The sequence below is a fragment of the Miniopterus schreibersii genome (genome assembly GCF_964146895.1).
Source record: "Miniopterus schreibersii genome assembly, chromosome: 3".
In the NCBI taxonomy this organism is placed as follows: Eukaryota; Metazoa; Chordata; class Mammalia; order Chiroptera; family Miniopteridae; genus Miniopterus; species Miniopterus schreibersii.
Window position 1 is genome coordinate 43,216,427 of NC_138103.1, and position 24,551 is coordinate 43,240,977.

A 24,551-nucleotide genomic window follows, 5' to 3' on the forward strand; every position below is an offset into this window, starting at 1 on the left:
AATGGGCTAAAGGTGAAAATTCCATCATCATTATTGTTTTCATATTTATGTAAGTGTGTGTGTGTGTCTTTTAAATTTCTAGTTTATTGACCTAGGATGATATTTTCCTGTCAAGGAGGCCTGAAAAAATAAATATCCTATATGTTTATTAATTTTATTTCAGGTGTGTAAGTACAAGTTCAGATGTATCCACTAGGATGTTATAGGGTATCCCTTACAAAAGTGATCAGTTAATTGAAGCATTTTTATAGTGAGACATCTTCCAAGTAGACCAAACCATTACGAAAAAAGATGTGATTGTTTACTAACTGCTATAGCATAAGATCCTTGTAGCTTTGAAAAAAGTGACTTTCCAAAATGTGATAAATCTAAACCTAGTCTTGGGTGATACAACTACTTGGTTTTTAAGAATTACTGTGGGAAGTGTATCTTTTAAAAAAATATATTTGAATGTGGCATATTTTTATTCTTTGGGAGTGTATTTTATTTTTGGAAAAACTTAGAAGCTACTCAGAAATAAGTGCTATAAATAAGATACATAGTTGAGGATTAAAAATGTGTGAATATTTAGCAGTGTGACTTGTTTTCTTGAATGGTTTATAAAATAAATGGTAAGATAATTCCCAAAGTGAAGTATAAGACTATCTGATCAAAATAGCTTCATTGGAATAAATTGTATTTTCCCAAGGGAAAAAAAAATAGATTAAAAATATGAACCTTATATGGGAACTCTAACACATCTTTATTTTTTACTTGAGCCATTTGTTCAATTAGGATTCAGCTGCTAACTCACGAATTGGAGAATTAATAAATTTTAAAACAATTTTTAAAAGTCATATGCTTTTCCATTGTTAAATCTTTGGACATAACAGGTCCACTTTGGCAATTCACTCTGATCAAGCCAAATAGAAAGTAATATAATTTAAAACAAATTTCAACCCATAGTTGGGATTTGAGTATAACACCTAATGCTGATGCATAAGTCCAAAGGGACATATTTCTTATTTATGTGTTTCTATTCTTTCCCTCCCTTCCTCTATTTCTCTCATTCTCTCCTAAATACCTTTGGTTCTATTTTGTCACTAAGAAAAAGTTTCTACACATCTGGCCAAAAGCCAAAGATGGATGCCCAGTAAACTCGGTCACCTCTTTGAGGATTAATGATGGGGTTTTTACCCAGCATGCCCTAGGTTTGCTGTGTACAAGTTTTGCCAAGATAAATCTCTGGGCAGCCCAGTATTTGTTTGGAAGGGGACTTGAGAAAACTTTAATCTTGTTTGTGGGATTGACTTTTTGACAGGTCAGCAGAAAACAGCTTTATTTAATCCAAATTAATATATTTAAGTAAGACTCAGGAAATAGAGTATTGGCTTTGGCAGCAGGTTTGGGCAACAGCAAATGCAGGGAGCTCTTGGGTAAGCCACCAAAAAGAATATGTATTTCTGGGGAAAAATATCCCATGAATCCATAAAGAAGCCAGTTTTCTAGTTATGTGGACATCAAATACCCACTGTTTCTAGACAAAATTGGATAGAGAAGGGAAAATTGGACCCTGGCTTAGATTCATCATATGACCCTGATTTCCGACAGTAACAATATCAGTAGGACTGTGGGTTCCCAGAAAACTTTTCTAGAACCTTTAGTGAAAACCTTAGGTGGGGGGAGGGGAGAAAACCTTGGAATGGAAGGGTAACTGGGATTTGAATTACCATGCAATAGGGATGAAGGGAGAAATTGCAGTTCGGGTACAGAATGAATGCTACCAAAAGCTAGAGAGAGAGGAAGGAGATGAAACAAATTAAAAAATGTTACAAACAGACATGTGCTCTTGCATGCAGTGTCATCTAAAAGAAAGGCCAGCTAAATTTGGTCATCTTTGAAGTCCAAATGGCTTATATTTCCCAGGAGTGACTAGGCCCTGAGAATCTGACTCATGCTTACCAAAATACTTGCATGACTGAGGTAGACACAAGAATGATAATTCATTTATTAACAAAGGAAAATACAACTACTCTGTGGCCTGGGAGTACACATGAGAACATGGTCAACACAGTTCTTCTCTGGAGACAAACCTCCGTGAGAAGCTTCATCATGTTAGAAACTATGGGAAAAATACAATGATTTCAGGAATAAAATTTGCATCATCAGTCTGTTTCCCCCCTCAAAGTTAAACAACTTGGGAATTAGAGTGTCTTTGTAATCCTGGACTTGGAACAAGGGGGCTTTAAATAAACCCGGTGTGCAGTGGCACCAGTCCAGGGATATGTGATGCCCCCATCTCTTGAGAGGGATGGATTTGCCAGATGGGCAAGGGTAGTCACAGTGATGGCAACAGCGTCCAAGACCCAGCTTAGCAATCGAGAAGCTTTGCAATTGTACTGAAATAAGTACAGCAATCTCCTTTCCAATTTACTTGGATTTTCAGAACTGCTCAAACCCTATTCTTAAATCCACTTCTCTTTGATAATTGAGTGCTTCTGGGAACAACTTTACTTCAAGGATTATGTTCACACCCACTGTTACTCTCCAGCACCCATCCTGCTCTTTCCTTGACCAACCAACCAGGGCAATTAAGTTCCAATAGGATACAAGTCACTACCCATATATTTCAAATTTTCACAGGTGTTATCTCATTGGCCAGTCCTCAGAATTGTAGTATAGCTATGGTTAAATATTGTGGTAGGGAGAGTTGCTCCAGAATATTTCATTTGTTACTTCTATATTTTTTACTCTGTGAGTAAGGAAGCTACTATGGTAGCCTGTATGATTGATTAAGGATGTCAGTTCTTCAGGTCCCAAGTTTGTAATTGCAAATAACCACATAATCGATCCAGCGTCCTCCAGGACACACTTATGAGTCTGTCCATGTTCCACTTTTAACCTGACTCCCTTGTACCCCCTCTCTGACCAATAGACTACAGTGATATTCCAGGTCCTTAGAAATTAGTGTTAGCTCAGAGCCAGAGTACAAAAAGTTTGGGTATCACAGTCCCTAGTGCAAAATTATCCTGGGTATTGCTGTAGATTTCTGTGTAGGTGGATGATTAGAATAGATAACATTTACTGAACACTTATATGCATCAGGCACTGTTCTAATACTTTTAAAAAAATATATCTTTATTGATTTCAGAGAGAGGAAGGGAGAAGGAGAGAGAGAGATAGAAATATCAATGATGAGAGAGTCATTGATTGGCTGCCTCCTGCATGCCCCCAGCTAGGGATTGAGCCCGCAACCCGGGCATGTGCCCTGACCAGGAATTGAACCGCAATCTCCTGGATCATAGGTTGATGCTCAACCACTGAGCCACACCAGGGCAGGCTAATACTTGTTTTTAAATGTTCTAAATTCTGGTATCTCCTTCACCAAACATCCAAAGGCTTTGACATAAAGAACATTTTTCTGAACTCAGCCAAGGAGCATATAGAATGGATGGGCAAGTATTCATATCTTGTGAAAGGAGAATTCACTTCAAATAAGAAATGGTTCTGCAGGCTGGACAACCAAAAGCAAAGAAAAACAAACACAGGGACCTGACAAATGTCTGCTACATACACTCAGGCCCACCTCCCCCCTTTAACTGTTGCACAGTATTCCATTGATTAGATTTTCCACAGTTTATTTACTATTCCTTCATCAACAGACATAGTATCCCTATTTATTGCTACTTCAAACAATACTTCTTAAGTACTTTTATATCTCTGAGAACATGGGGGAAGATTTTTCTAGTATTTGTACCAAAAGGAGGATTTCATTATCAAGTATGTGTTTTGAAGGGGCCAAGTCCACATCTCCTCCCAGTTAAAGAGAAGATTCAAAGTAATTATAGTTATAAACTATGATAAGCAGGGGCAGAGGGCTTTTCAGAAAACAACAACAACGAGTGGTAAATAGGATTCCTCCAAACAAAAACACAAGCAACAACAATAAAAAACAGTTTCACCAACAATTTCGTCCCAATAATGAAAATCAACCTTTTATATGGATTCCAGAAGGCTGAAAAAACTTGGATAGACAATTTATGTCCCCTAGAATCTGAGTAGGGACAGTTAAAACTAGAATAGGCTCCAACTTTTAAAAGACAGAATTTAAAAATATTTAGTTTCCTAAGCCAAATATATATAGCGTATGGTTTTATATATCCAATGCCCTCATCTCTTTTCACCCCTCTGAGCTTACAGGAAAACACTGTGTTTATTTCTGACATTCAAGAAAGCTGTTCAGCCCCAGTGTTGATTGATAGCAATAGATACAAGAATTAATAAAAGAGATGTATTCAGTGAGTCACCAGCGTAAGAGCTGAAACAGGTCACATCTCAAGGTAAATCAAGTGGGTCCCAGCATCACCCCATAGAGTTTTGAACCTGTGATTGAAAGTCAGAAGGGAGAGATATGTATTTGCCAAGAAACATCAATGCTTTTGACTTCTTTCAACCTGGACTTTTTGGTGGCATTTCCAGACAGCTGATGAAGTCTGGAGGGGAGGCTATAAAGAAAGCTAAAGTCAAAAACCCTATTGAAGTGAATTTGCTTTAGATTTTTATTTTAAATGCATGGATGTTTCCAGGTGAAAGATTAGAAATGAAAGATGTTAGCATGAAGTGATAGGCTGGTTCTCACTCTGTCTTGGCAGGTCTATTTGACTTTTCAGTAAGGGTATTCCTACTCATATCCTATTAATAATATTTCTAAAAAAAAAATCAATCTGAAAACAAAAAACCAAATACCTCAATTAACAATATTATCTTAATAGTGAAAATCAACCTGTATGTTGATACCAGAAAACTGAAAAAGGAAAAAGTTAGGGTAGACAATATTATTGATTTGATATCCCGTATTATAATAATACTGAAAAAAAGCTCTGAGTTAATCTGAATAATCATCTCAAATAATCCTAGATTATCTGTTCACTTTGCAATTAAAAATGTTTCTCTAATTTGTTGATGAATCTATACCTTTGGATATTATTATGGTAGTATGAATTAATAAGGGCTGCATGTGAGGACCAACATGTCTACTTCCAGTTGCCACTGCTTCTTTTCTAATCAAGAATATCTAGAATTCCTTCCTTCATCTAGTGTGGACTCTTGCTTGAGCTTGGCATTTAATTCAATTGTATGGTCTCTGGTAAACTTATTTATTTAGAATGAAGTGGTATGACTTTCCAATCACTGTGGCTCTTTAAAAAAATAGCCAAAATATATAGCATGTGCTGTGGGGTGAATTGTGTCCCTTCAAAAATTTCTACTTGAAGTCCTAACTGCCAGTCCCTCAAAGTGTGACTATATTTGGAGATAGACTCTTTACAGAGGTCATTAAGTTAAGCCCATTAGGATGGGCCCTAATCCAACAACTGGCGTCCTCATAAGAGGAAATTTGGACACAGATGCAGAAGGGAGGCAGCCTGACAGACTACTACAGCAGAGGTCCTTTATTCCTCAGACTTTCCGGCCTGAAACTCCTCACACATTTTCAGATTTATTTGTCCAGTACTTTTCATACACAAATAAAAGGTCATAACACAATTGTTTCTCTTTCCAAACTCAACACAGCATGACACACACAATCTTCATTCGAAAATATTTTAAATTGAGGTCATCAAAATGAAATCGATGGTCTCTGCATGTGATTTATGTATAATTTTAACACTACTAGACCTCTGGCTCTCTGGAACCCGAGGCAGGTTTTATCTGCATTGCATATATACTGTAGGATCTTCCACTGGCATGAGCATTGGCTTTCTTCAGATTCTTCCCTTTCTGCTTTAGTGGTGGCTTGCTACTAATCCATAATTGGGTTGGGGGTGAGGGGGTTATTATGACATGGCTGATTTAAGATTGTCTATAAATTCACAGAAAAATGAATCACTATTTTTGGCACTATCGATATAGCTCTATTTCCATTTCCTGGTGTTTAGAAATGCTTTTAATTTACTTCATAGTCTTTTGGCCCACTGGTGTATTTTATAGTTTGTTACTCTGGGCAATTTGGACAACTTACCATTTATTATAGATGCACTTTGCTTTTCTCTCTTCACACTTTTGTCCAGGTAGAGTGTTGTTTCCCATCCCCTTAAGACCAATTTGAATGCAGGAGTGCAGACAGACAAGTTCTTGTCACAGGTCATGTTTTGTGCCCTATTTACCCTCCAGATGTGAACTTGAGATAAGATTAGGAGAGCCTAAAGCTTTAGTTTTGAGCCTACATCACAACTGGATGGTGCGCACACTTAAGATTAATGTTGCTGTGAACACATAGAATTGGTGTGGGACTTATTAGTGATTCCTGATTCTTCATTTTGGGCAGATGAGAAATAGTAAGTGCCTGAGTGACATTTACAAACAGCACATCATGTGATTTCAAAATGCAGTCTCCAAGGGAAGCATGTATGCAGATTAATAGGAGGTTACAATCCTCTGCCAGTGGTTCTTCGCTCTGGTAAGAAACTGTTTCCTTGTGTAACTGTAACTGCAGATGTTATATCTATAACCATCCAAAAGGCTGAGGGTTAATGTAGATTTCACAAGACCGGAGGCATCACTCCTGCTATAAACTTATGTGACACAATAGGCCATGATGATGGATGCACTTTAGGTTTCTCTGGGACTAAAATTTTTGAAAATGTTAGAAACTATTTTATGTAGTTGAATGGTATGTTTTATCAAGTCCAGCAATCGATCTTCCTCTTCACCAAAGAAAATACCTTGTCAGGCAGAACTGCTTTTCTTAAAAAAATGAAAAAAAGAATGGTTAAAAATACACATCATCTATTTATGCTTTCATTAAGAGTTTTGTGGTTTGTTAATGGTTTCTAATGTATTTGAGGAGGGATGTGGTTGAATATTTGTGTTTGTACCTTCTTGTGGTTGAATGTGTCAGTGGTTTCATATGGCAGGAATCTAAGAGAAGTTATTGTAGGTGGAGATGGGACTGGACACACATCTAATTTCCCCTTCTCCTAAATCCCTTATGTGACTGAAAAGAAATATAATATATAATACAGAGTGGGGCAAAAGTAGGTTTACAGTTGTTCACATGGAAAATAACACAATAATTAATAACACAAGAATAAACTCTGTGTTTTGTGTACTCACAACTGTAAACCTACTTTACCCAACCCTATATATATATATGTAATTCGGAGCAATGTTGAGAAAGGAGGAAAAATGTCATCAGCAGGCAGAAAATTATGAGAATTTTTGCAAATTAGAAAGGATGCAATCTGGAGAACCTCCAAGCTGAGAGTGACCTACTATAGAGGAGAGGGAGGTGAAGAACCAGCCATCGGAATAAGTAAACATTAGCTAATAGCTGAGCAACAGACTGATTCAGTCCTTTCACTTCCCCCGCTGATCGAAATGATGGGCACAAGTAGAGTTCAGTGTCAGGATAAGCCTGAGGAGTATTGTCAAAATTAATCCTTTAGAGGTCTTAGTGAGAAAAGCAGGTCATGTGGTGACTTGAGACCCATACAGGCATGGAGGGAAAGAAGGGGCCAGGCTGCTATGCCAAGGAGGTTCGGGCTCTGAAGGGCTCCTGTGACAAGTACACATTTTCTTAGGTTGGCAAGGGGTAGAGGGAATGGGTACCTAGCTGCCTCCAGCCCGTGCCCAGGAAGCTGTAAGGGTGTTGCCCAGTCGACTCCCCCATACCATTTATGTAAACACTAAAAGCAGCCTTGTCAAAGAAAGCTGAGGCCTGGTGGGACATCAGAACAGTATCCCTGCAGCAGTGACCTGTGCTAGCTGTGAGTGGACGATCACGTATCACCAGACAGCTGATGAAAACCAACAGAAGGAACAAGATGACCTAATGGAATCACTGATCCATGTTATAAAGAAAATAATTCAAGGAATAGATGGAAGCTTAATAAAAACACCTAAAATGTCGTAGGAGAGAGTCAAGTGGACATTGTTTATTAAAAGAAAAACAAAGACTGGGGAGTTGGGGAAAGGGAGGGAGAGACTCCTATAAAGATGAGTAATTAGAGGATACAAATTGGTTCTAGAAATTAAAAATCTCATTGGCAAAGTAAAAAAAATCAAATGCAAGAGATGAAAAACAGAATGAACATTGCTGAAGGTTGAATTAGTATCCTGGGCAATAAAATATCCCCAAATCTGGAGAAAGGTAAAGTGATGGAAAAAATAAATAAAAACTGAGACACAGAATTTTAATCCATGATGTTAAATGCTCACTTAATAGAAGTTTCAGAAAAAGAGAGCAAAGGAAATGGGAGACATGAAAAGAGAGAGGAATTTCCCTTGACCTGAAGGTCTTGAGCCCTCAGGTTAATAGAGTGCCCTTGTATGGCTACATCCTAAGGAAATTTCTGGTCTCTAAAATTTAAAGCTTCCAGAGAGAAAATCTATCAATCAATAAAGCAAACAGGTGGTTGAGAAAGGAGTGAGAGTCAAAGTGTAATTCTTGTTTGAAACAGTGGATGCTGGAGAAATAGTTTAAGGAGGTTTTTTCTGTCTTCGAGCAGATGGAGAATTCCCCTCCCTTGTTGCCCACTTAAAATAATTTCAGTTGAGCCCTCTGCTTTCCAAAACTTACTGATAATCCAATCACCTGGGAAGCTTTTGAAAGGTGCAGATCCGTAGGCTTCATTCCAAGAGATGTGAGTTTGTTAGGTGCAGGGTGTGGTGTTCTGTGTTCTAAAAGGCCCCTTATTGGGAAATAATTGGCTTAGCCCCTAGACACTGATGACTCACCTCCATTAGCTGCTTGGTCCACGTGGGGCTCCGCTCCATGGACACGAGCTCCAAACGGATTCATCACTCCTTGTTCTAAACCACAATGCTGACTCAGTGTCCTCTGAGGTCATATGTGTCTCCTGTAGCCAGGACCCAGGCCACAATAATAATATTCGTGGTTTCTGCTTTATTTGAGACTAAACATGTCCTAGATGACAAGCTTACAAAGGACAAAATATTTTTGTTTATCTAACTCTATTAGAAACTGTTATCATGCATTTCTGACCCATCAACTGATGTTTGAAGGCTTACATTTCACAAATAGGATAAAGAGCCTGGCAAGAGTTTTGCAGTCAAATTGCCGCTAATTCACGTGGATTCAATTAAGATGAAATTAAATTAAAAATTAAAGGTTTGTCACAGAGTACTACAGAATTGTCTTATTCATAAAGAAGCCCTGAGTTGCCTTTAAATTCTGTTAAATTTATTATTAAGAGAGAATGTTTTACGCTGACCCCATCATCACAAGTCACATTAAGTAAAGAGGCAGCTTCTAAAATAAGGAACATGACACCAGGACTGAGCTGTAGGGTCAGAATCACACAGGAAGTGAACAATCCATAATCTTGTTGGATCAATAAAGTCTTAGCAGACCTTATCCAGGCTGTGGATGACTGAATCCACTACTCTGCTTGCATATTTAAAGATAGAAAATACTGATTGGATGCAGAGAGCCACCGAGAGAGGGTATGCCATTCCTACAGTTGAATGCAGTGGTATTAGGTGGTGTGAAACTAAGTAAATTTTTTTACCTCAAAGACTTATTATGAGAATTAGGAAAGAAAATGTGTGTGGGTGAAGGCACACTGTAAATTACACACACTAATCAAATGGGGAGCATTTACGTTGGCATTATTTTTATTATCATCAACACATTGACAGACTTTTGAAGGCTCTCTCTTTTCTTCCTTGCTGGAATTTATTTTCTCTTTACGCTCTAAAACGACGACATAGACCCATCAGATACTGTGACTGCATTTCTCCGCCGTGGCTCCTTTCCACCTCTGACTTCCCTTGAATGTGCTCCTTTGTTCCCTTCCTCTAGGCTCCTTTAAACACTCCTGACTTTTTTCAAGATTAAAGGAGAAGAAAAAATAGCACAAAAGTTGAAACATTTGTACAACTCAATGCTATTAGTAACTATTGTCCTTTGTGGCTAAACTGAGCCTCCCTGTCATTAGCTTCTGGGGTCCTGTCCGTCGGGCAGCCCTTAGCCTTGAGGGTTCAGCCAGCCAGGGGATTTCTTTGATACACGAACGGTTAACTATTTTTCATTCTCATTTTCTAATCAGAAAAGAGAGCTAAAATAAATTTTAGCTCCAAGGAAATCTCTTTGTTCAGCTAAGTATGTTTTGGAATTTTCAAAAGATTATACTCCTCTCAGGTCCAATAAGTCAGAGGGAAATTTTGATTACAGTGCCTGGTACTTGTGGCGACTGTGATTAAAAACTGATTAAAGGCCTATTGAAGATGCAGCGAAGATACTGGCTATAATTTTAGAAGTTAATAAAAATCATGAACTCAATGTTTCTGAGTTTCTTTTGAAACTAAAGAATATTTGCTTGACCCGAGGAAATAAAAACAAAAGCTTGGTTTATATGAGAACCCTAAACACAATCCTAGTAATCAGCTCCTAATGATTTTGTGTCTGGGGGAGGTGAGAGCCCAACAATTCTATTTTGACCTTTACATATTTATGATAATTGTTTATGTATGTTAAGAGGCCAGCATGACATAGACTCTCTTTTCCCTTTCTTTAAATTGAAGACACACTGAGTGTCATCAGTACAATACAGGAGTAGAATACTGATTCTATTAGAAAAAAGGTAACATTTACTTGGTCTTGATTTAGAGAATCATTTATATAAATTGTAAAAAAAGGACAGAAGCTGTGACCCTAATAATTTCCTGATAAATTTCAAGTTAGATTAATATATTTATTGGCTCATCACCAAGGGCTAAATATTGCATTCATCCTGTATATATTTGTTCAGACATTTATGGTTATATTTTTATTATTGTTAAGTGAAAACTATTAAAAAATATTCTGGTCACATCTTACAGGTAATGAGTGGTCACCTTGACCTCCCTCTTGGACATCTTGTTATTTGAGAGTTTGTATTTGAAAATGCCTGGAACTGGCAACATTACTGGTGTGCAATTCTCTTTTTGCCTTTAAAAAAAATTATCAGAAGGGGATTTGATGTCCACAGAAACATTCCAGGAGTTTTTAAACAATAGTACCATGTTCTTTTTTTGTTCCTGTTATTCTAAGCGTCTTTATTGTGTAGAAATGGTTATAAATACAATATCACATTTAATTATTTGTAAGAAAATAGCCAATTTATACTATAGTTAAATTAAAAGAAGCAAAGACTAAAATTTAAAATAGACTTTGCCACATTTTTGACAAGCCTGGCACTTTTGTTCTTTGTTTCTATTTTTTACTGTAGAAAAATGTTGCTAGGGAACCTCAAATGAAACAAAGTTAGACATAGAATCACATTTTAGATGCATATGGAGTAAATATAGCTCTTTATTTGTACTTCTAAGAAACAAATCATATTCTTCCTTGTATATTAGTATATTTAACATAAAATATCCCTTCCTTAGATTCCACACCCTTTGAGAGTTTTAATACCTTCCCCAGGAACAGCCAAACCCTTGGCTTATAGGTGTGTGGATACGAGATGAATGGAGGCGACTCTGTGTCAGCAGCCTCGACACCAGTCTCCAGTCCACTGGAGGGGGAAAACTTGTAAACCATAATGCAAGGCAGAGCAGAATAAATACTTTAGTGATGATATTAAAGAAATGATGGTGAAACCTAAAGTAAGAGTAATTGCATACATTTGGGGGTGGAGGAAGGAAGAGAGTTAGGAGACTTTCACAGAAGGAAGCCACATGGAGCCAGAGTCCCTAAGGCTCAGGAGCGTTTCTGCAGGCTCTGAAGGAGACGAAAGAAACATCAGTTTCCAGCCTAGATGCTGGAAAAAGCACAACCCCCACGGGGACTGGAAATCAGTCCCATAAACCCGGAGCTTGGCTTCCGAGAGGGGAGCACCGCCCCTGTTCTCGGACGGCTCTGAGGAGTTCAGACTTTGTTCTGCATGAAGGAGGGCCGGTGAAGATCTCTAAGGAGAGAAATAACACATGTGACCTGCAGGATTTAGGAAAAAGACTGTGGTGTCAGCAAGTAGGGTAGACTGAAGCAGGGTTCTCCAGGTACCAACACGGTGAGCCTCTGAGGCAGGAGGGTGGCGGTGAGAAAAGAAAGGAGTGGATGGACCTGGGAGCCACTGTGGGAGCACATGGAGACTGGGAGCAATCCTGGCATTGCCCTCATCACAGCTGAGGCCTTCCTCTTACCTGCAGCACACAGTTAAAATGCCTGACATCATGCATGAAAGTCTTCTTCCACCTGCACAGATTCCTCTCTTTTCCCTTTACGGCACATTGGGCTCTGTCTATGTAGATCTTCTCTCCATTCTTCACGCTCTCACACTTCCCTCTGGTTTTGAATTTTATTCGCTATGCCTCATGTATCCTTCCCTACTCTCTAGTTTCTGAAGATCTACTCAGTTTTTTAAAACTTGACTTAGATGTTATCTCATTTATGGATGTTTTCCTAGTCATATTTCTCCTGTACCCTCCCACCCCCAATTGCTTGCTGGATTTTGTCGCTCCCTCCCCTGACACCCAGTACAATAGGTTTATCCCTCTTTTATAAAACTAATCACATGACACTACACACCTATCAGAATGGCTAAACTAAAAAATAATGACAACACTAAATGCTGGCAAGAATGCAGAGTAACAATCACTCACGCACTGCTGGTGGGAATGTAAAATGTTACAGACATTCTGGAAAACAGTTTGACAGTCTCTTAAAATATCTAAACATTAAACTGTCATATGTCCCAGCAACTGTTCTCCTGGGCACTTATCCCAGAGAAAATAAATGTATGCTCACACAAAAGCCTGTACCTGGATGTTCATTGCAGCTGTGCTTGGAATAGCCAAAAGCTGGAACCAGCCCAGACATCCCTCAACAGATGAATGGTTAAACGAATTGTCATAAGTACGTACCATGAAATACTACTCAGCAATAAAAAGGAACAAACTATTGATCTATGCAATACCTTCGATGGATCTCTAAGATATTATGCTAAGGAAAAAAAAGTCAGTCCCTAAAGGCTACATACTGTATGATTCCACTTGTGTAACATTTTTGAAATGACAAAATTTTAGAAATGGGTGGCTGCCAGAGGTTAAGAATAGGGGAGGGGCTGGGGAGAAGTGGGTGTGGCTATAAAAGGGCAACGCAACCCTTGTGGTAATGAAATTGTTCAGTATCTTTATTGTGGTGGTGGATATAGGAACCTACTACACAGCAATAAAATTCTATAGAACTAAACACACACACACACACGCATACACAGGAGTCCAAGTAAAACTGGGGAAATCTGAATAAAATGGGATTTTATAGCATAGCAAACCAGATTTGGTTTGCTATGCTATAGTTTGGCAAGGTGTTACCACTGGAGGAAATGGGACAAATGGTTACAAGAGACCTTTCTGTATTATGTTGTAAAAACTGTATGAGAATCTACAATGATTTCAATGAAATTAAAAACAAACAAACAACCTAATTACACAGGACTGAAAATTGGTTTAAACAGCCATATACTTGATGAAAAATACGGTGACATATTTCTGTGCACTCCTAACCCCTAGTATGGTGTCAGACATATAATAGGTACCTAATAAATTATTGCTAAAAGAATTAATTTGGGGGACTGAGGAGGGTGAGGATTCAAAGATGGCTGGCCTTTCTATGATGAAGTCCTGGGAAAATGGGGGTACCTATAATTAAAATAAGAGACATGAATACAAGGTGCAGGTAGGAGTTGAGGTAGGTAAGGTTTTTTTTCTCTCTCTCACTCTCTTTTAATGACATATTGAATTTGAAAATTCAGTGGGAGAGACAAATGGAAATATCTAGTAGGCAGCTTCAAATATTTCTATAATGTCCAGTGTTCTACTTAAACAACAAATGTTCTAGGTGTGACTCTATGTTTAAGGTTATATGTACCTGAACGCATTTCTTGGAAAGGACTTGATTGACTTGACTGAGCTTTTGTAGTCCATTTTCTAGTCTGTAATACTGTATATTCAACCTGACAACCCCCTTCCCAACAATGAAAATAGAGTTGATTGTCACATTCTGAATAGTCTTCTCTTCTCATTTTATAGCTATAATCTTTTTATTGGTAATAATCTTGATCCAGAGTTTACATTCTTAACTCTTTGTCAGAGAGATTATCAGATGTTTTCCCTTAAATCTAAGGAGTTAAGGTATTGTTTTAATTAAAGATCAATTATAAAAGGATATAAGAATATTTGTCATGAAATCATAATATTACTCAATGTGTAAATATAAATCCAGTCATACATACTGTAGTTACATATCACTTTTAATATCACTTTGTAGAAAAATGTTTCCTGTAAAACCAGGGTACAGATTTTAGTATTACAGATCTAGAAAGAAATTTCAATAATTATCTAGTTCTATGATCATAACAATCTCTAGACATTTGTATTACATGTACTTCTTCAACCAGTTCTCAGGTTTTATCACTTGGTTGTTCAAAGGAGTTTTTCTATGTCCAAATGCACTGCCTTCTATTGGCAGAGACTATTTGTATCCATCTTCATGCTTCTGCAGCCTCCTATTGTGTGAAGCAACAAGGCAGATGCTTATATTATGTGTCAATAGCTAAATAAGTGCTATAATTGTATCCCATTTTCTCATGTCTAAGCCTTTAAGGAAAACAAAAGCATAGGACCCCTTCTGATCATGAAGATAATAATAAAGTCAGCCCTTAGTCTTCTCCAAGTTAAGTAATTGGAATTAATTTAACCTTTTCTCATAGAACTTAATTTCCTTTCCTAATTAATCATCCTCACCAGTCTCCTTTGAATCTGCTTTAGCCTTCACACATCCTTTAAAAATTTGTCACCAATTGGACACTCCATTCCAATAAGGACCTCATTAATTTAAAATACATCAGCTCTGTTACTTTGGGCCTTATGTACATTATTCATCTGTTACCCGGGTTTTCTTAGGCCATACTACCCTGTGACTGTTTTGGCCACACTGTAAGCTTTTGATAAATATTTGTGGAGTGACTGAATTTGTTTATGATTTGGTCATGTTAATAGACCTTTCTCTTTGAGAAAAGGGTACCAAGCTGTGTTTCTGTCTGGCCCAATATCCTACAGATCTTTGTGCAAACAGCTCTTTCTGCTTTTACTCAAAGGGCAAAGGAAACATCAAATTGACAGCCACAGGCTGTCAGAATTGAATGTTTATGACAATGAACACATTTCTACCAGGCTGGGCTTACCTGCCTCATCTTGTCATAATGATACCTTCTTAGGAAGAACCTCATGAGGATGGGTTCCTGGTAGTCCATTACATCAAGCCTGTGGATATGATCAGGCACATCCAAATTTGATCAGTGAATGTTGGGCTTATTCTGACACCTTTATGCCATATTATAATGTCATGTTACTTTTTTTTAAACAAAGGTATTACTTAGAATTTTAGATTTTTAAATTTACTGGAAAGCAGGAATCGTGTTTCACTCACCTTGGGCTTTACACAATGACTTGCACATAGTAGGCACTCAAGTATTTGTTGAACTAAAGGTTGAATGAATGACATATCCAGCTTATGATAGTTTGATGAAGATGTCATATTTAATAGAAAATAATAAATTATGTCCATAGATTTAAGCTGGTGTTTTTATGCCACTGATATAGCAAATTTGGCAAATATTATTTTAGCATTCCTGGGTTCTATTGAGTTTACAGTCTATTATTACACCAATAATAACAGTCAGTATTTTCCCAGTGTTTTCTAAACTGGGAGTTGACCCATAGGGAGATCTTGGGTTGCTCTCAGGAAGTCTCAGAGACTGCAGCCCCAGAGCTCTGAATAGCTGCTTGGGGAAGAGGCAGTGAACTGTGGGTGACCCAGCATTTTCCACCTACTGCCTCCCCTTGGCACTTCCTCCTTTCAGATTTGTTGTGATACTGAGGGGGAGACCAGAGCTACTGCAGAATCAGTAAGATGAGAAGTGAACTTATTTTTCTGTGGACAGTTGTTATGAGTCATGGAAAACCCAGGGGAGTTCACAGGATGAAAAAGTTTTAAGAAGTCCTGAGGTGAACTCAGGCTGATGCTAATTGAATTCCCTTGACAAAGGATCTTAAATGATGTGGAGCAGTTACTGTTTTTAAATGAGTGCAGGGAAAACAATTTTCCCAGGGTGTTTCATTGGAGACCAAAAGGTCACTCAGATTCTGCAGTTACCGGTCATGTGCAAATCATTCTTTGGATTAAGTGAGGCCTCAATCCAAGGGTTCTGAAATTAGAAGACTCGGGTTTGGCCTGGTAATTGTACTTTTCAGTTGAAAGCAGTGTGATTCCATTTTACCTTCAAAGCTTAAAATATTTGAAATAAAACATTCAAACTTCTATTGTCTTTAGCAGAAGGAGTTCAGGACAATCTTACATAGCTGCAGTCTACTAACAATTGGCAGCAGACTGATTAGGTTTGCTGTGGCCCAGGGTCCAGACCTTCACTTTTCTTTGTATTTCACACATCTCACAGAATAACCTCAGCCAGGCTCATGATTTCACCATCCCTGTTGACAAGGTTTTTTTTGGGGAGACTCTATTTATGCCTGTTCCCTGGGGAAGTTATTGGTAGCCCTCCTACCATTCTCAAAAATGTCCTGTAAGTAACTCTTTTTGAAGTCTAGACTGATAGGTGTTTTTAGACACCTCAATCTTGACCTAAGATAGACACATGACCCTCATTATGCCTAATACTGAACAGCATTCCTTTCATTCCTTGTTCCCTTGACATGCCTCCTCTCCTATGATCTTCATGTGCATATTCTTTCCCCATTGAAGCTCATGACCCTCTACTGTGCTTCGAATTGTTGCTGAGGAACTTTTGGGGTACCCTTCCTCATTCATTGAGGGTTCTGGGTGACTTCTTGCTCCGAGTCTCTTCCCTCTTAGTCCCACAATCTGAATTACTTCAGTGTCCACGTACAGGAGTGTGGCAAACACCATTGGTTCCCTACCCAAAAGCCATCAGCCATCTGTCTTGTTCCCAGACAAATGAGCTCAGCTGTTGTTCATGTGGGAACACGCTCAACTCTAGGAAATAAGTCATGATTAGTTTCATTAGTGGTTCTCCTTCCAGGTAACCTATTAGGTTCTTCTTGAGCATTAAAGAAAAATGTCACTGCTAGGAACCACCTCAGAGATTCTGATATATTTGATCTTAGATAGGGCGCCGATGTTGGTGTTTCCTAATCTGCTGATCACTCTGCAGGTAATTTTAATATGCAACCAGGCATGAGAACCATGGCTTCAAACTCATCATGGCAATCTCAGTGCCTTTTGTGATCGGTCCAAGGCTTTGCACACAACCTAATTTTGGGAAAGCTTAGCTTTCATGATAGAAAAGAATTTCATAAGAAAGTCTCTTTTGCCCTTTACTTTTTCTCCATTTTGGATGCTGTCGTATGAAGATGCTTGTAGCTGTTGTAGCCATCTGGAAAGTGATTTACCATCTGAAGTGGTAAGTCAACCTTCTGAAAATGGCAGAGTAGAAGACAGTAAAGATCCTGGATCTCCGTCCGATGACACTGTTGAATCTATGAACCGACTAGAACCTGGTTAACTCTGGACTGTAAATTAGGAAAGCAATAAATATTAAAAAATTATTATTTTTTATTTTTTAACTTTATTTTATTGTTGACACTATTACAGATGTCCCCATTTCTCCCTTTTGCCCACCTCTACCACACTCTTGTCTCTCTATGGGTTATGTATATATGTTCTTTGGCTCATCCCTTCACCTTCTTTTATCCAGTCCCCCCTTTCCCCTTCCCCTCTGACAGCTATCAGTATGTTCCATGTACCCATAAACTCTATTTCTGTTTTGTTCATCAGTTTATTTTATTAGAGTCCACATATAAGAGAGATCATATGGTATTTGTCTTTCTCTGACTGGCTTATCCCACTTAGCACAATAATCTCTAAATCCATCCATGCTGTTGCAAAAGGCAAGAGTTCCTTTTTTATGGTCACATGGTATTCCATGGCGTAAATGTACAACAGCTTTTTATCTGCTTATCTACTGATGGGCACTTGGGCTGTTTTCAGATCTTGGCTATTGTAAATAATGCTACAATGAACATAGGGGTGCATATATTCTTTATGATTGGTGTTTTGGGGTTCTTAAGCTATATTCCTAGAAGAGGATCTGCTGGGTCAAAAGGCAGTTCCATTTTTAATTTTCTGAGGCAACTCCATACTGTTTTCCACAGTGGCTGTACCAGTCTCATTCCCACCAACAGTGCATGAGGGTTCCCTTTCTCCATACCCTCGCCAGCACTCTTGTTTGTTGATTTATTGATGGCAGCCATTCTGACAGGTGTGAGGTGTCATCTCATTGTGGTTTTAATTTGCGTCTCTCTGATGATTAGTGATGTTGAACATTCTTTCATACGTCTGTTGGCCATCTGTATGTCCTCTTTGGAGAAGTGTCTATTCAGGTGCTTTGCCCATTTTTTTAATTGGATTATTTTCCTGATGTTGAGTTATATAAGTTCTTTATATATTTTGGATATTAACCCTTTATCAGATGTATCATTGGCAAATATGTTCTCCCATACAGTGGGTTTCCTTTTCATTTTGTTGATGGTTTTCTTTGCTGTGCAGAAGCTTTTTACTTTGACGTAGTCCCTTTTATTTATTTTTTCCTTTGTTTTGCTTGCCCAAGGAGATATATCAGAAATAATATTGCATGAGAGATATCTGAGATTTTATTGCCTATGTTTTCTTCTAGGATTCTTATGGTTTTGTGACTTACATTTAAGTCTTTTATCCATTTTGAGTTTATTCTTGTGTATGGTGTAAGTTGGTGGTATAGTTTCATTTTTTTGCACATGCCTGTCCAATTTTCCCTACACCAGCAATATATATGTATATGTGTGTGTGTGTGTGTGTGTGTGTGTGTGTGTGTGTGTATATATATATACACACACACACACACACATATATATGTATATTTTAATCTTCCCCTGAGGTTATTTTTTCCATTGCTTTTCAGAGACAGTGGAAGGGAGAGAGAGAGAGAGAAACATCGATGTGAGAGAGAGACACATCTATTGGTTGCCTCCTGCATGCACCCTGAGTGGGGGCAGTGATCAAGCCTGCAACTGAGGTATGTGCCCTTGGCCGGAATCAAACCCGGGACCCTTCAGTCTGTGGGCCGGCACTCTAACCACTTAGCAAAACTGGCTAGGGCCAGCAACAAATATTTTTAAGACCACTTTCTGTTGGGTTTTATGTATTTTGCTGAAAGCACACTTATAATGGAGTATTCCATCTAACTTTCTAGACCATGGCTCAGAAAACTTTTTTTCTAAAGGGCAGGATGGTAAATATTTTAGTCCTTGTGGCCATATATTGTCTGTTGTAACTACTCTATGCAGCTATTGGAGCACAAAGTAGTCACAGACATTATGTAAACGAATGAGTATGGCTGCGTTCCTGTAATGTGCTATTTATACAAATAAGCAGACAACCAGATTTGACCTGTGGGCTACAGTTTGGAGATCCCTATCCTAGATTGTCTTTAAGAAGTGTCAGGGTATCAGCCTCTAGAAGGCTAACTACATCTTTGCTATTTTGTGGGTAAGATAACATTAGCTTCCTCTTCTTGGGCTGTATAGTTAATAACTGCAGAACTGGGGATTGCGTATAGGGGATACAAACCGAAGAATATTACCTGGACTCAAAAGGCAAGAGAGATGAGATGTGGAGGCAAGCGTCTTAGAATTTCCTTAGTGGTTTTAGATGGTCATTAATAATTCTGGAGTTTTCTGTGTCATGGGAGTAGAGAGGAGATATTACTTTCATCAACAAAAGGTTTATGGAATTTCCTGAAGCATTAAAATCTATTTTGACTCAGAACTTCACATTTGTTATTTGGAGAGAGAACAGTGTGCTGGGGTATATAAATGATGGCGGGGGGACAAAAGGTCTAGATGGGATTCTGATTGATCAAGCTGGGCTTCTGTGGGCCTCCTTCTGAATGGACAGATTTTTCTTCCTGTAGCAGTTTTATATAATAGGACAGTTTTTGCTGTAAGATCTTTCTTTGAAAGAGGCACCAGCTGGCTTTAACTCACCAATTCACACAGATTTTGAGAGGAAGCTAATACATGCTACCTGACTTGAACTAAGAGCATTTGCTGGGATATGGTGGAGGTACTCATGTCTGTGCTGTAGAATTTCTCTTCTGAGGTTTTGAGCTGGATAGTGAGACTCATTAGGGCCCATGGGAAAAGAAAAAAAGAGATCTTGTTCTTCAGGTCCATAAACCCCCCACAATTATCCAAGCAAATTGGGTAGTATTGCCTGTCTCCTCCATTTTCCTTTTAAGGTTACCATTACTCATTTACATTTGAATACATTTATATAAAATTTATGGAAGCACAATGGTTACCTTTAGGGAAGGGAAAGAGGAGTCTGGGGCAGATAGTCTGGGAGACTTAATGCTTTATTGGGTACCCTTGTGTACTATTTAAATTTCTCTATTTGCATATATTACTTTATCAAAAGTGTTAAAAGTTACCTGTATTTTAAAAACTACTGGACATGTACATGGCAGGTAGTGTTGGTAGATGAAGGTAGGAAGAGGCGCGTATATTGTGAAATTAATTTCAGATACTGAGCCCTGCTGGGGACAAGTAGGTATGGTCACACATTTAGCTGTGGCCAATGTTCATGGTTATTTACAGAAGAATGCATGCATCCAGCCTTGCCTAATCAACATAAACATTGATAAAACTATATACCACAGATCTGTGAAGCATATCAATTGGGATTTAATAGCTTGGTAATGTCAATCGCAGTGCTTGCTTGGACCACAACCCTTCTGCTCCAGGTCATTGTCAGTATCACAATTCCTGCTCTCCACCCATCCATAGTGACTGGGCTTTACACGGGCAAGTAACAGTAGGAGCCCATAGTACAGTTGAGTGGAAGCTAAAATTCACATAGATAAATGTCATGAGATAGAGAAGGAGTTATGAACAAATAGATGTAAAAGAAGAAAGAATTAGTAAGTAAGTAGAAGTTTTAAGGTGGAAAAGATTATGGAGTAGATATTGAGGAAACCAGTTAGTAATGGAGGGGAATTAAGTATCCCATATCAACAAAGGAAAGGTAATTATGTGACGTGATGGAGGTGTTAGCTAGTCATTTTGCAATATGTAAGTTTATCATATCAACACTCTATATACCTTAAAGTTACACTATATTACAGAAAGTAAATGGGTCCCCCGTGTTTTGATCTCGCTGCCGAAGTCCCTAGAATTTCTCTCCAAACAATTCCTATGTTTGTAGGATTTGCTTGTTTCTGCTTTTGAATTCCTGTGAGGTCACTGTTTTTGTTTCTTTTTATAATTAACCCACTTTCATTGACTCAGCCTGAGTGAGTCTGTGTTGTTTCCAAAAACCTAATTTCAAGCCAATTGAAATTCCTGCTCTAGATTTCCATAATTTTCTCCCAAATAGAGAGTCTTTTTTAGCTAGGGAGGCTAGGATGTCATTGTCATCCTTAATGGCTATGCCATGAATCTTAAATTCATCATTTCATTTTGCCAGACAATATATAAAACAACTCCAATATCCAAAGGATATTTCAAGATCAACAAGTAAAAAGTGCAAATGATATGCATAGATTGATTATAAAAGAGAAAGAATATGTATGTAAGAGGACAGGTCATTGAATGGAGGAGGAGAGTACAAGCAATCAGCCAGGGCTAGCTCTGGGAAAAGTTGTGAAAATGACTTTCTCTGTCTGTATATTTCCCTACCCTCTCCAGGCTCACATCTAGCATTCCATTTCTACAAGTCTTGGCTCCCCCAGCCAATCTTATTTGAGTTGCCATTATTATAACCCATCTTTCTTCATCCACACTTTATCTTTATACATCAAAATAATTGAAAGATCTCAAGTTAACAACCTAAATAGGACCTAACTTTTTAGTTCTCAAGGAACTAGAAAAAGATGAACTAAGTCCAAAGTTAGTGAATAGAAGGAATAAGGCTTAGAGCAGAAATAAATGAAATAGAGAATAAGAAAACAATAGAAAAGATTAATAAAACTAAGAGTTGGTTCTTTGAAAAGATAAACAAAATTGACAAATCGTTAGCTTCTTATCCTGGGATTGAGTTGCCTACAGAGGCCTGAAAGGTAATGTAAATTAATGAAGCAGTGGAGAGCAAACTACATTGCTTATTAAACTTGTAAGATATTTTTCACTTCCACAAAAAATGTACATTCTGTTTTAGTTCAGGCTGTCAAGACAGCTAACTGCTCTAACAAGCAACCCTTAAATCTCAGTAGCTTAAGATACTACGTTTCTCTTATGTTACAGAACACAGTAGGAAGCTCTGCTCCATGCTATCATTCAGGGATCCAGTCCACTGCAACTCTGTGGCCCCACCATTCCCTAGTCTTGCACTGGATCTTTTGCACTTGGCTAGAGGAAAAAGTATACATCCATTTTAGTCCTTTCAACCTATGTGACTGTGTCACTTGCTCATATTCTGTTGGTTTAGATCCAAAAGGGCTAGGAAATGTAGGGCCCAGGAAAAGCAGGAAAACACAGATGTTGGTGAACACTGGAAGTCTCTACCATACGGTTTATCCATATATATATATATTTAAATATATCTTTATTGATTTCAGAGAGAGGAAAGGAGAGGGAGAGAGAGAGATAGAAACATCAATGATGAAAGAGTCATTGATCTAGCCCACAACCCGGGCATGTGCCCTGACAGCGAATTGAACCCCGATCGCCTGGATCCTAGGTCGATGCTCAACCGCTGAGCCACACCCGGCCGTGCTATCCATATTTTGGAAATGCCCTACCTAGTCAGTATTTTCTTTCCCACTTTTAGATGCTGATATAATTATAAGGAATATTTCTTGATTATAGAAAAGCTCCAGTAAACACACAGTGATAAATAGTAACTGACATTCCTCATAGTGATAGGGACAACAATAGGTAGGATGCATGCCCCATCTAACAGGAGGAGCCACTACTCAGTTCTGACTAATTATTATCATGAGAAAATGTAGACTCAGTGTTTCCATATTATCTGATTTTTCAAATGAGTCTGGATTGTATGTGAAATATCTCATTTTCAATAGATAGTCTCATTTATAAAATAAAAATTGCCCATTTTGGTTTCCTATAATTTATAAAGTGATTCTTTAGGGAGGTGGCATATCAAAAATCTTTGTGTGTGTGTGTGTGTGTGTGTGTGTGTGTGTGTGTGTATTTAGAACCAACTGCACTGCAGGTTTTTATATAGTTTCTATTGCCTCTTTTTTTTTTTCTATTTATTGCCCTTGACTGTTTTAAGGTATTAGCCAATACAAATATAAATGTAAGAGTTTGCTTATAGGTATTTGCATTATAACAAAAGACTTGAAAATGCAAAATCAAAACAATCTAAAGGAGTGAATTTCTATTTCAGATAGAATTGATAAGGATATTCTTTCAGTAGAAACATTATCCTATTACCTCTAATCACATCTTGTGGGTAGAATCCATTTTATCTGCTTATAAGGCTGTGTTGGTTGAAGAAAGTCTTTAGCTGTGTAAGCATTAAGGTGCTATATAGGATGCCTATCTGTATCATCATCTTCTGATGACATGACTGACTTTGTAGTTAGGGCTCTAAAATAACTCAGAATGTCCTCATCACTCTCCTCTGTCCAGTGTCCCCGCCAGTATTACTTGGCAAGTTTCAGTTCTGTGAGCAGTGATTGGCACTGTTATGGAGTAAACTGTTTCCCCAAAATTCACATGTTGAAGCCCTACACCTGATGCAATTGTATTTGAAGACAGGGTCTATAAGGAAGTAATAAAAGTTAAGTGAGTTCATAGGGTGCTAAACCTTATCTTATAGTGCTGCTACCCTTATAAGAAGAGGAAGAGACACCAGATCGCTCTCTCTCTCTCCTTCAATTCATGCACAGACAAAAGACAGAGAAGGTGGCTATCAATAAGCCAGGAAGAGAGGTTTCACCAGAGACCAACCATACTGGCTCCTTGATCTTGGACTTCCAACTTCCAGAATTGTGAGAAAATAAATTCCTATTGTTTCAATCACCCAGTCTGTGGAATTTTGTGTCAACCCAAGTAGAGTGCTACAGGCACATATTACCTGTGACTTCAGAGTGCTAATGAGTGCCCATGAGTATTTAACTTATTTTGAGAAAACCATGCAAAAATGTTAGAACTGAAGCACTGGCAATCATTCAGGTGTTGCAAAGTGAAAGTCTGCAGGATACGTTTGGCCTACAAGGCAGTTTTTCTCAGCCCAGTGCTTTTAAAATGTGAATTTGAGGTTTGTTTTTTTTTTTAACAGTCATGCATTCTCCCTTTTACCCCAATCCCCAGTGCTCCTTATTACTCATGTCCACCTCCACATATTTTATTTTGGCTTATTTACTAGAGATACATGTGTGATCTGGAATGAGTCCAGTGTTCCTATTTCACCAGTGATGAAGAGGCATTGGGGGGAAAAACCGAGTAGTGACTAAGGAGCCCTGAGGCAAGACAAGCAAGAGCCTGGGCCTGGAAGGAAAGAGTTTAAGTACGTAGGAAACTGGGCA